Source organism: Pseudophryne corroboree, chromosome 2 (assembly GCF_028390025.1).
Source record: "Pseudophryne corroboree isolate aPseCor3 chromosome 2, aPseCor3.hap2, whole genome shotgun sequence".
Classification (NCBI taxonomy): Eukaryota; Metazoa; Chordata; class Amphibia; order Anura; family Myobatrachidae; genus Pseudophryne; species Pseudophryne corroboree.
The window spans coordinates 1,000,043,030-1,000,053,864 of record NC_086445.1 but is presented as its reverse complement, the minus strand read 5'-3'; positions in this window follow the sequence as shown (position 1 = coordinate 1,000,053,864).

The following is a 10,835-nucleotide window of genomic DNA, read 5'->3' as shown; positions in this document are numbered from 1 at the left end:
CTAGCGAGCGATCAGGTCTGAATTAGGCCCATAGGGGGTAATTCAGACCTGATCACTCGGTAGCTGTTCTTTGCAGTCCTGCGTTCGCATAGTCGCCGCCTACCGGGGAGTGTATATTACCTGTTCAAGTGTGTGATCGCATGTGCAGCCGGGCGGTACAAAAAGATCTTGTGCAGTTTCTGAGTAACCCAGAACTTACTCAGCTGCTGCGATCACTTCAGCCTGTCCGGGCCCGGAAATTGACGTCAGACACCTCCTTGGACACGCCTGCGTTTTTCCAACCACTCCCTGAAAACAGTCAGTTGACACCCACAAACGCCTTCTTCCTGGCAATCTCCTTGCGATCGGCTGTGTGAATGAATTCTTCGTAAAACCCATCGCACAGCAACGATCTGCTTTGTATCGGTGCGACGCGCCTGAATGGGTATATATGGATGATAGAGCTACAGTGTCTAGGTAGACATTCAATAGGTCGACATGCATTAGATCGGAATTTACAAAAGGCCGACAGATACAAAAGGACGATATGACATTGGCTGACACACAAATGGTTGACACATATTTATTGTTTTTCCAACATTTGCTTGATATACTATCCACGTGGACATCTATTGGGAATAGAAACCTTGCCCAAAGCGTGGCAAGCGAGGCTACACGTTTGTACTGATGGTGGTCACATAACATGGAATATACAAGATCTTCATATATGAAATGTAATTTTGTATGTGGCTGTATAATTAGGCATTAATCTGCCCAGTTCTGGCCATCAGAAGATGAAAATTATTTCAGCCCTCACTCTGGATTTGCAGGGGGTAGGTGCACCTAGAACTGCCACTGGTAATGTTACAGAATAAGCGCTGGGAACAGGCAGCTGGGTAATAGGTACGTCCTAGCTACGTGCTCTGCACCTCTCCAAGCAGTAGGGCACTTATCCAGGCACACACAAGTTGGAAACAGTTATCCTGGGGGCAGTAAATGTGCCGCCAGCATGGCTCTGAGGCCTAAAAAGTAGAGATGAGCGCCTGAAATTTTTTGGGTTTTGTGTTTTGGTTTTGGGTTCGGTTCCGCGGCCGTGTTTTGGGTTCGAACGCGTTTTGGCAAAACCTCACCGAATTTTTTTTGTCGGATTCGGGTGTGTTTTGGATTCGGGTGTTTTTTTCAAAAAACACTAAAAAACAGCTTAAATCATAGAATTTGGGGGTCATTTTGATCCCAAAGTATTATTAACCTCAAAAACCATAATTTACACTCATTTTCAGTCTATTCTGAATACCTCACACCTCACAATATTATTTTTAGTCCTAAAATTTGCACCGAGGTCGCTGTGTGAGTAAGATAAGCGACCCTAGTGGCCGACACAAACACCGGGCCCATCTAGGAGTGGCACTGCAGTGTCACGCAGGATGTCCCTTCCAAAAAACCCTCCCCAAACAGCACATGACGCAAAGAAAAAAAGAGGCGCAATGAGGTAGCTGTGTGAGTAAGATTAGCGACCCTAGTGGCCGACACAAACACCGGGCCCATCTAGGAGTGGCACTGCAGTGTCACGCAGGATGGCCCTTCCAAAAAACCCTCCCCAAACAGCACATGACGCAAAGAAAAAAAGAGGCGCAATGAGGTAGCTGTGTGAGTAAGATTAGCGACCCTAGTGGCCGACACAAACACCGGGCCCATCTAGGAGTGGCACTGCAGTGTCACGCAGGATGTCCATTCCAAAAAACCCTCCCCAAACAGCACATGACGCAAAGAAAAAAAGAGGCGCAATGAGGTAGCTGACTGTGTGAGTAAGATTAGCGACCCTAGTGGCCGACACAAACACCGGGCCCATTTAGGAGTGGCACTGCAGTGTCACGCAGGATGTCCCTTCCAAAAAACCCTCCCCAATCAGCACATGATGCAAAGAAAAAGAAAAGAAAAAAGAGGTGCAAGATGGAATTGTCCTTGGGCCCTCCCACCCACCCTTATGTTGTATAAACAAAACAGGACATGCACACTTTAACCAACCCATCATTTCAGTGACAGGGTCTGCCACACGACTGTGACTGATATGACGGGTTGGTTTGGACCCCCCCCAAAAAAGAAGCAATTAATCTCTCCTTGCACAAACTGGCTCTACAGAGGCAAGATGTCCACCTCATCATCACCCTCCGATATATCACCGTGTACATCCCCCTCCTCACAGATTATCAATTCGTCCCCACTGGAATCCACCATCTCAGCTCCCTGTGTACTTTGTGGAGGCAATTGCTGCTGGTCAATGTCTCCGCGGAGGAATTGATTATAATTCATTTTAATGAACATCATCTTCTCCACATTTTCTGGATGTAACCTCGTACGCCGATTGCTGACAAGGTGAGCGGCGGCACTAAACACTCTTTCGGAGTACACACTTGTGGGAGGGCAACTTAGGTAGAATAAAGCCAGTTTGTGCAAGGGCCTCCAAATTGCCTCTTTTTCCTGCCAGTATAAGTACGGACTGTGTGACGTGCCTACTTGGATGCGGTCACTCATATAATCCTCCACCATTCTATCAATGTTGAGAGAATCATATGCAGTGACAGTAGACGACATGTCCGTAATCGTTGTCAGGTCCTTCAGTCCGGACCAGATGTCAGCATCAGCAGTCGCTCCAGACTGCCCTGCATCACCGCTAGCGGGTGGGCTCGGAATTCTGAGCCTTTTCCTCGCACCCCCAGTTGCGGGAGAATGTGAAGGAGGAGATGTTGACAGGTCGCGTTCCGCTTGACTTGACAATTTTGTCACCAGCAGGTCTTTCAACCCCAGCAGACTTGTGTCTGCCGGAAAGAGAGATCCAAGGTAGGCTTTAAATCTAGGATCGAGCACGGTGGCCAAAATGTAGTGCTCTGATTTCAACAGATTGACCACCCGTGAATCCTTGTTAAGCGAATTAAGGGCTCCATCCACAAGTCCCACATGCCTAGCGGAATCGCTCCGTGTTAGCTCCTCCTTCAATGTCTCCAGCTTCTTCTGCAAAAGCCTGATGAGGGGAATGACCTGACTCAGGCTGGCAGTGTCTGAACTGACTTCACGTGTGGCAAGTTCAAAGGGCATCAGAACCTTGCACAACGTTGAAATCATTCTCCACTGCGCTTGAGACAGGTGCATTCCACCTACTATATCGTGCTCAATTGTATAGGCTTGAATGGCCTTTTGCTGCTCCTCCAACCTCTGAAGCATATAGAGGGTTGAATTCCACCTCGTTACCACTTCTTGCTTCAGATGATGGCAGGGCAGGTTCAGTAGTTTTTGGTGGTGCTCCAGTCTTCTGTACGTGGTGCCTGTACGCCGAAAGTGTCCCGCAATTCTTCTGGCCACCGACAGCATCTCTTGCACGCCCCTGTCGTTTTTTAAAAAATTCTGCACCACCAAATTCAAGGTATGTGCAAAACATGGGACGTGCTGGAATTTGCCCATATTTAATGCACACACAATATTGCTGGCGTTGTCCGATGCCACAAATCCACAGGAGAGTCCAATTGGGGTAAGCCATTCCGCGATGATCTTCCTCAGTTGCCGTAAGAGGTTTTCAGCTGTGTGCGTATTCTGGAAAGCGGTGATACAAAGCGTAGCCTGCCTAGGAAAGAGTTGGCGTTTGCGAGATGCTGCTACTGGTGCCGCCGCTGCTGTTCTTGCGGCGGGAGTCCATACATCTACCCAGTGGGCTGTCACAGTCATATAGTCCTGACCCTGCCCTGCTCCACTTGTCCACATGTCCGTGGTTAAGTGGACATTGGGTACAACTGCATTTTTTAGGACACTGGTGAGTCTTTTTCTGACGTCCGTGTACATTCTCGGTATCGCCTGCCTAGAGAAGTGGAACCTAGATGGTATTTGGTAACGGGGGCACACTGCCTCAATAAATTGTCTAGTTCCCTGTGAACTAACGGCGGATACCGGACGCACGTCTAACACCAACATAGTTGTCAAGGCCTCAGTTATCCGCTTTGCAGCAGGATGACTGCTGTGATATTTCATCTTCCTCGCAAAGGACTGTTGGACAGTCAATTGCTTACTGGAAGTAGTACAGGTGGGCTTACGACTTCCCCTCTGGGATGACCATCGACTCCCAGCAGCAACAACAGCAGCGCCAGCAGCAGTAGGCGTTACACGCAAGGATGCATCGGAGGAATCCCAGGCAGGAGAGGACTCGTCAGAATTGCCAGTGACATGGCCTGCAGGACTACTGGCATTCCTGGGGAAGGAGGAAATTGACATTGAGGGAGTTGGTGGGGTGGTTTGCGTGAGCTTGGTTACAAGAGGAAGGGATTTACTGGTCAGTGGACTGCTTCCGCTGTCGCCCAAAGTTTTTGAACTTGTCACTGACTTATTATGAATGCGCTGCAGGTGACGTATAAGGGAGGATGTTCCGAGGTGGTTAACGTCCTTACCCCTACTTATTACAGCTTGACAAAGGCAACACACGGCTTGACACCTGTTGTCCGCTTTTCTGTTGAAATACCTCCACACTGAAGAGCTGATTTTTTTGGTATTTTAACCAGGCATGTCAACGGCCATATTCCTCCCACGGACAACAGGTGTCTCCCCGGGTGCCTGACTTAAACAAACCACCTCACCATCAGAATCCTCCTGGTCAATTTCCTCCCCAGCGCCAGCAACACCCATATCCTCCTCATCCTGGTGTACTTCAACATCTTCATCTTCAATCTGACTATCAGGAACTGGACTGCGGGTGCTCCTTCCAGCACTTGCAGGGGGCGTGCAAATGGTGGAAGGCGCATGCTCTTCACGTCCAGTGTTGGGAAGGTCAGGCATCGCAACCGACACAATTGGACTCTCCTTGTGGATTTGGGATTTCGAAGAACGCACAGTTCTTTGCGGTGCTTTTGCCAGCTTGAGTCTTTTCAGTTTTCTAGCGAGAGGCTGAGTGCTTCCATCCTCATGTGAAGCTGAACCACTAGCCATGAACATAGGCCAGGGCCTCAGCCGTTCCTTGCCACTCCGTGTGGTAAATGGCATATTGGCAAGTTTACGCTTCTCCTCCGACAATTTTATTTTAGGTTTTGGAATCCTTTTTTTACTGATATTTGGTGTTTTGGATTTGACATGCTCTGTACTATGACATTGGGCATCGGCCTTGGCAGACGACGTTGCTGGCATTTCATCGTCTCGGCCATGACTAGTGGCAGCAGCTTCAGCACGAGGTGGAAGTGGATCTTGATCTTTCCCTAATTTTGGAACCTCAACATTTTTGTTCTCCATATTTTAATAGGCACAACTAAAAGGCACCTCAGGTTAACAATGGAGATGGATACTAGTATACAATTATGGACTGCCTGCCGAGTGCAGACACAGAGGTAGCCACAGCCGTGAACTACCGTACTGTACTGTGTCTGCTGCTAATATAGACTGGTTGATAAAGAGATGTCTATGTAACTATGTATGTATAAAGAAGAAAGAAAAAAAAACCACGGTTAGGTGGTATACAATTATGGACGGACTGCCTGCCGAGTGCAGACACAGAGGTAGCCACAGCCGTGAACTACCGTACTGTACTGTGTCTGCTGCTAATAATATAGACTGGTTGATAAAGAGATGTCGTAGTAGTATGTAGTATTAAGAAGAAAGAAAAAAAAACCACGGTTAGGTGGTATACAATTATGGACGGACTGCCTGCCGAGTGCAGACACAGAGGTAGCCACAGCCGTGAACTACCGTACTGTACTGTGTCTGCTGCTAATATAGACTGGTTGATAAAGAGATGTCTATGTAACTATGTATGTATAAAGAAGAAAGAAAAAAAAACCACGGTTAGGTGGTATACAATTATGGACGGACTGCCTGCCGAGTGCAGACACAGAGGTAGCCACAGCCGTGAACTACCGTACTGTACTGTGTCTGCTGCTAATATAGACTGGTTGATAAAGAGATGTCGTAGTAGTATGTATGTATAAAGAAGAAAAAAAAACCACGGTTAGGTGGTATACAATTATGGACGGACTGCCTGCCGAGTGCAGACACAGAGGTAGCCACAGCCGTGAACTACCGTACTGTGTCTGCTGCGACTGGATGATAAATGATATAAAAAATATATATATATCACTACTGCAGCCGGACAGGTATATATTATATATTATATAATGACGGACCTGCTGGACACTGTCTGTCAGCAGAATGAGTTTTATTTTTATAGAATAAAAAAAAAAACAACACACAAGTGAAGTCACACGACGAGTGTTTAACTTTTTCAGGCAATCACAATATAAGTATACTACTAACTATACTGGTGGTCAGTGTGGTCAGGTCACTGGTCAGTCACACTGGCAGTGGCACTCCTGCAGCAAAAGTGTGCACTGTTTAATTTTAATATAATATTATGTACTCCTGGCTCCTGCTATAACCTATAACTGGCACTGCAGTGCTCCCCAGTCTCCCCCACAATTATAAGCTGTGTGAGCTGAGCAGTCAGACAGATATATAATATATATAGATGATGCAGCACACTGGGCTGAGCCTGAGCAGTGCACACAGATATGGTATGTGACTGAGTCACTGTGTGTATCGCTTTTTTCAGGCAGAGAACGGATATATTAAATAAACTGCACTGTCTGGTGGTCACTCACTATATAATATTATGTACTCCTGGCTCCTGCTATAACCTATAACTGGCACTGCAGTGCTCCCCAGTCTCCCCCACAATTATAAGCTGTGTGAGCTGAGCAGTCAGACAGATATATAATATATATAGATGATGCAGCACACTGGGCTGAGCCTGAGCAGTGCACACAGATATGGTATGTGACTGAGTCACTGTGTGTATCGCTTTTTTCAGGCAGAGAACGGATATATTAAATAAACTGCACTGTCTGGTGGTCACTCACTAGTAAACTCTCTGCACTCTCTACACTTCTACAGTACTCCTCCTAGTCCTAAGCTCCAGTAAATCTCTCTCTCTTATAATCTAAATGGAGAGGACGCCAGCCACGTCCTCTCCCTATCAATCTCAATGCACGTGTGAAAATGGTGGCGACGCGCGGCTCCTTATATAGAATCCGAGTCTCGCGATAGAATCCGAGCCTCGCGAGAATCCGACAGCGTCATGATGACGTTCGGGCGCGCTCGGGTTAACCGAGCAAGGCGGGAAGATCCGAGTCGCTCGGACCCGTGAAAAAAAACATGAAGTTCGGGCGGGTTCGGATTCAGAGAAACCGAACCCGCTCATCTCTACTAAAAAGCAGCACCAGTCACACATTCCTAGTATGGTCCTGCGTTCACAACCAATGGTGTTTATGTGCTTTCCTGTAAAAATGTGAGCCTGGAAATGTAAATTAAATTGGCACAAGCAGAGAAATCTTGCAGGCCACAGTACTACAGGTATAAGGCTAAATATTTGGGGAGTAACCACGTCCCATTATGGCCACTGGAGCCATCTTTCCTCAGCGAGCCATCTTGGAGCATTAATGCTCTTGCCATCCGGACCAGCAATCAGCCCCATGCATGGGTACTTTGTACCCACTTACCCCCCTGTTTGTGCCCTTGGTCAATACACTGTGGATGGTGCACAGTAGCAGATGCTCATTACAGTGTGGAAACTCTGTACATAGATATACAATACATTTATGTCATAATGAAACAACTGCAATAAGAATAGGATAATAATAAATAATATAGATCTAACACCTATTTCTAATTGTATTGGCTCTCAACCGACAAAAGCATTATTGTTCCTACTACTACTACTACTGAGAGCACAATACCTAAGTGTAGGTGAATGTGAAGGTTGTACCACCCCATAGTAGCAACGTGTGCACTATAAGGAAAGCACAGGCTGGATTTATCACAGACGAGAATATACTGTAGGCTCAGGGCGATGAAAGTTTAACTTAGGAAAATACAGGATTATTATTCTTATTCTTCTTCTTATTATTATTATATTTTTTTTCTTGTTCGCTATGTTCTACTTTGGTAACAGTCACAGTAGAAGTATTTATTAACTATGGCTATTAGTAATTTAGTTTTCATATATTCAGGAAGTCACGATACAGGATGTCCTAAGCAAACTCAACAGGACACTGGTGCAGAAATCCATGTTTTAGAGTCAGGTGCCATAGAGCCTGCAGACCATAAATGATAACTGTACAGTAAATGTTTCTGCATGGGATATGAACTCTATGTCCCCTCTTGATGAGAGCACCCTGGTGACCTCAGTGACTCCCCTGGGGGATAAGATATCACAGACGTACGTTTCTCTAGTGGAGCAGATTGGGAGGGTGGCGGAGGTTGAGAGATAGTGCAATGAAACGTACAGCAGGGAGGAAGAGAAAGAAGATGCTCAACCAATTCCTTCCTTGTAAGCAGAGCTTATTTTCACTTTCATTTTTTTTTTGTTTTTTTCCCTCCTCTCTCAGATGCTGGAAGTATTACATATTAAAATAAGTAATGTTCCGGCATAATGTCTCTTTCATGAAACTCTTGGGACACTTTCTTAGCAATTAGCAATTATGTCTCAGATTATTTACAAAAGTGAAATGTATGCGATGGAAGCAGGTTGACCTTTTATCAGAACATTTCATAATAAGCTTTTTGTGTTTTCAAAACATAACAGCTATGAATTATTCCCTGGGTCTATAAGTGCTTCCGGTGACATACATGGGAATGCCCATTCACAACTACGAAGCGTCCAGTGCAAGTCCCAACTTTCTCTTGCTCAAATCATTAATTTAAAATATATATGAGATGAATCTGAACAGTAGAACCTGTCACGGTTCTAGTATTCTTTAGATCCAGCTCAGGACCCTGGTTATGACTGAGCTGAGGCATACAGAAAACGGGGAGGCTTGATGTTACTTGCACTCACAGGTTTTACAGGCGATTAATCACACTAGTGACACACAGAAACCACAGACTGGTGATATGCAATGATACTGAAATGGAACCAGGGAACCACAGGTCACTGGGACACCTCTCACCTGGTGATCAATTAAAACCAATCAGGGCAGAGACACACTCCAGAAACAAGGGCCCCAGAACTCAAAACAACATGGTTCTGACAAAACGGAACCAGATCCAAGCCAGGAATCGGATTCTTATGTAACCAGAGAAGAGCTTAAGTAAGCTGGTACTGCTCTGACGTAAGATCTGGCCCTAGAACCCAAATGAGGAACTCGGAACAGAGAAGCAGACCGGGTGAAACAGTACTGGGCAACTGAGTGCACACATTGTAACCTAACCCTGAACTCCAGCCTTGTTACCAGCACCCTATTCTGCCAGCCCACGACAATAGACCATACTGGGAAAACAATAAGTATCAGAGAGATATGCTGTTTGACCTGAGTGAACCAAAAAGCAATGCTTAAAAGTACAGTCCAAGGAAGTAGTCAGCCCAGATGTAGAATGGGATCCACGAAGATGGTATGCGCGGAGTACAGCAGCAGATGGAATGAACCACAGGTATACAGGCTGTGCTGACGGTGAGGTGACTGGAAGCAAGTCTGTATGCAGGGTGGTAGCCGCAGTGCTGGTGGATGGTAACTCAGTGGTAACGTGAAGTTCACTGAATGAATTTACTAAATTTACAAAGTGGCGGGTTTTGCACTTCATATTACTGACACTTTACATTTCCAGGTCAACAAGCCGAGAAGCCGGTTAACCAGGAAGGCGTAATTACCGTAGGTGCAAATTGCATGGCAGTCGCCCAAACTGCTCCCGAAGACCCACCTACCCTGTACCAAGCGTTCACCTCACATCATAGAAGTGTTCTCAGGACCCTGCCTGCTGGGAGATATGGTCACCGCACACCTCCCAGCCGTCCCATGCCCGGCCTTCTACAGTAGGTGTGCCCAGTATGGGGGGTTCCATGTGTGCCCAGTGGCGCCGTGAGGGGGTGGAGCAGGTACTAATTACCTGGGCCCGGGTTGCTGGATAGTCCCGCCTCTGCAACAACCCCCCCTCCCGAGTATACCTATACTTAGGGCTTGGGCCATCATCCCAGTGATATCTTCGAGAAAATGGCGCCCGCACATTGAAAGCAAAGACTCTGGCACTGTTCCAGAGTCTTTGCTCTCTAGTGCACATGGGCAATCTTCCCAAATATCACTGGGAAGATGGTGACGGCTGAGGAGGAGGGACCCGCTTCCCACAAGGAAGGTAGTAAGTAGATGCCCTCCCCAGCACCCCCCTCCCCCCATTAGAATGGCACCCCCTATGGAGCATGAAGTGGCCCTGCATTTATTCATTTTTTACATTATCTATTATTTTTAGGCCGCACTTACCAGGGCCCCGCAAGCCTCTCTATGCCCTTGAGTATGCCCTGTTAAAGTGGGAGAGCCTCTTCAAAATGTTGCTATAGGGGCCCACAAATTTCTAGCTGTGACCCTGCCTGGACGTTATGGCACATACAGTATGGTTACATATCATGCAAGCTATTTAATCAAGATGGGGCGAGTTTTTAATTATCCTTTATCATATCACTCAAAGCATACCTCCCAACTTTATGTTTGATTGAAGAAGGACTTTTGCGCAGCGCAGCTGTGCCCTGCCGGGCAAAGGGGTGTGGCCTCAGGAAAGGGTGTGTGGCTTCATGGGAGTGCCACGGCTGTCAGCCACACCCCATTTTCATCACTAAGGGGATATGCCCAGCGCTCTATGAGCTGCTTGAATTCCCCCTCTCCCTCTGTCTCCCCGTGAATAGAAGCTGTGCGCATGCAGATATTCAAATGTCGACACCATAATGTTCTGAATATCATTATTCAGGATGTAGAAATGATTAGAATGTTGAACTGTCAGAATGCTTACATTTATAAAATGTCAATATTGTGAATGTCGACAGTCACAATGTCAACATATGCAATGAGGGT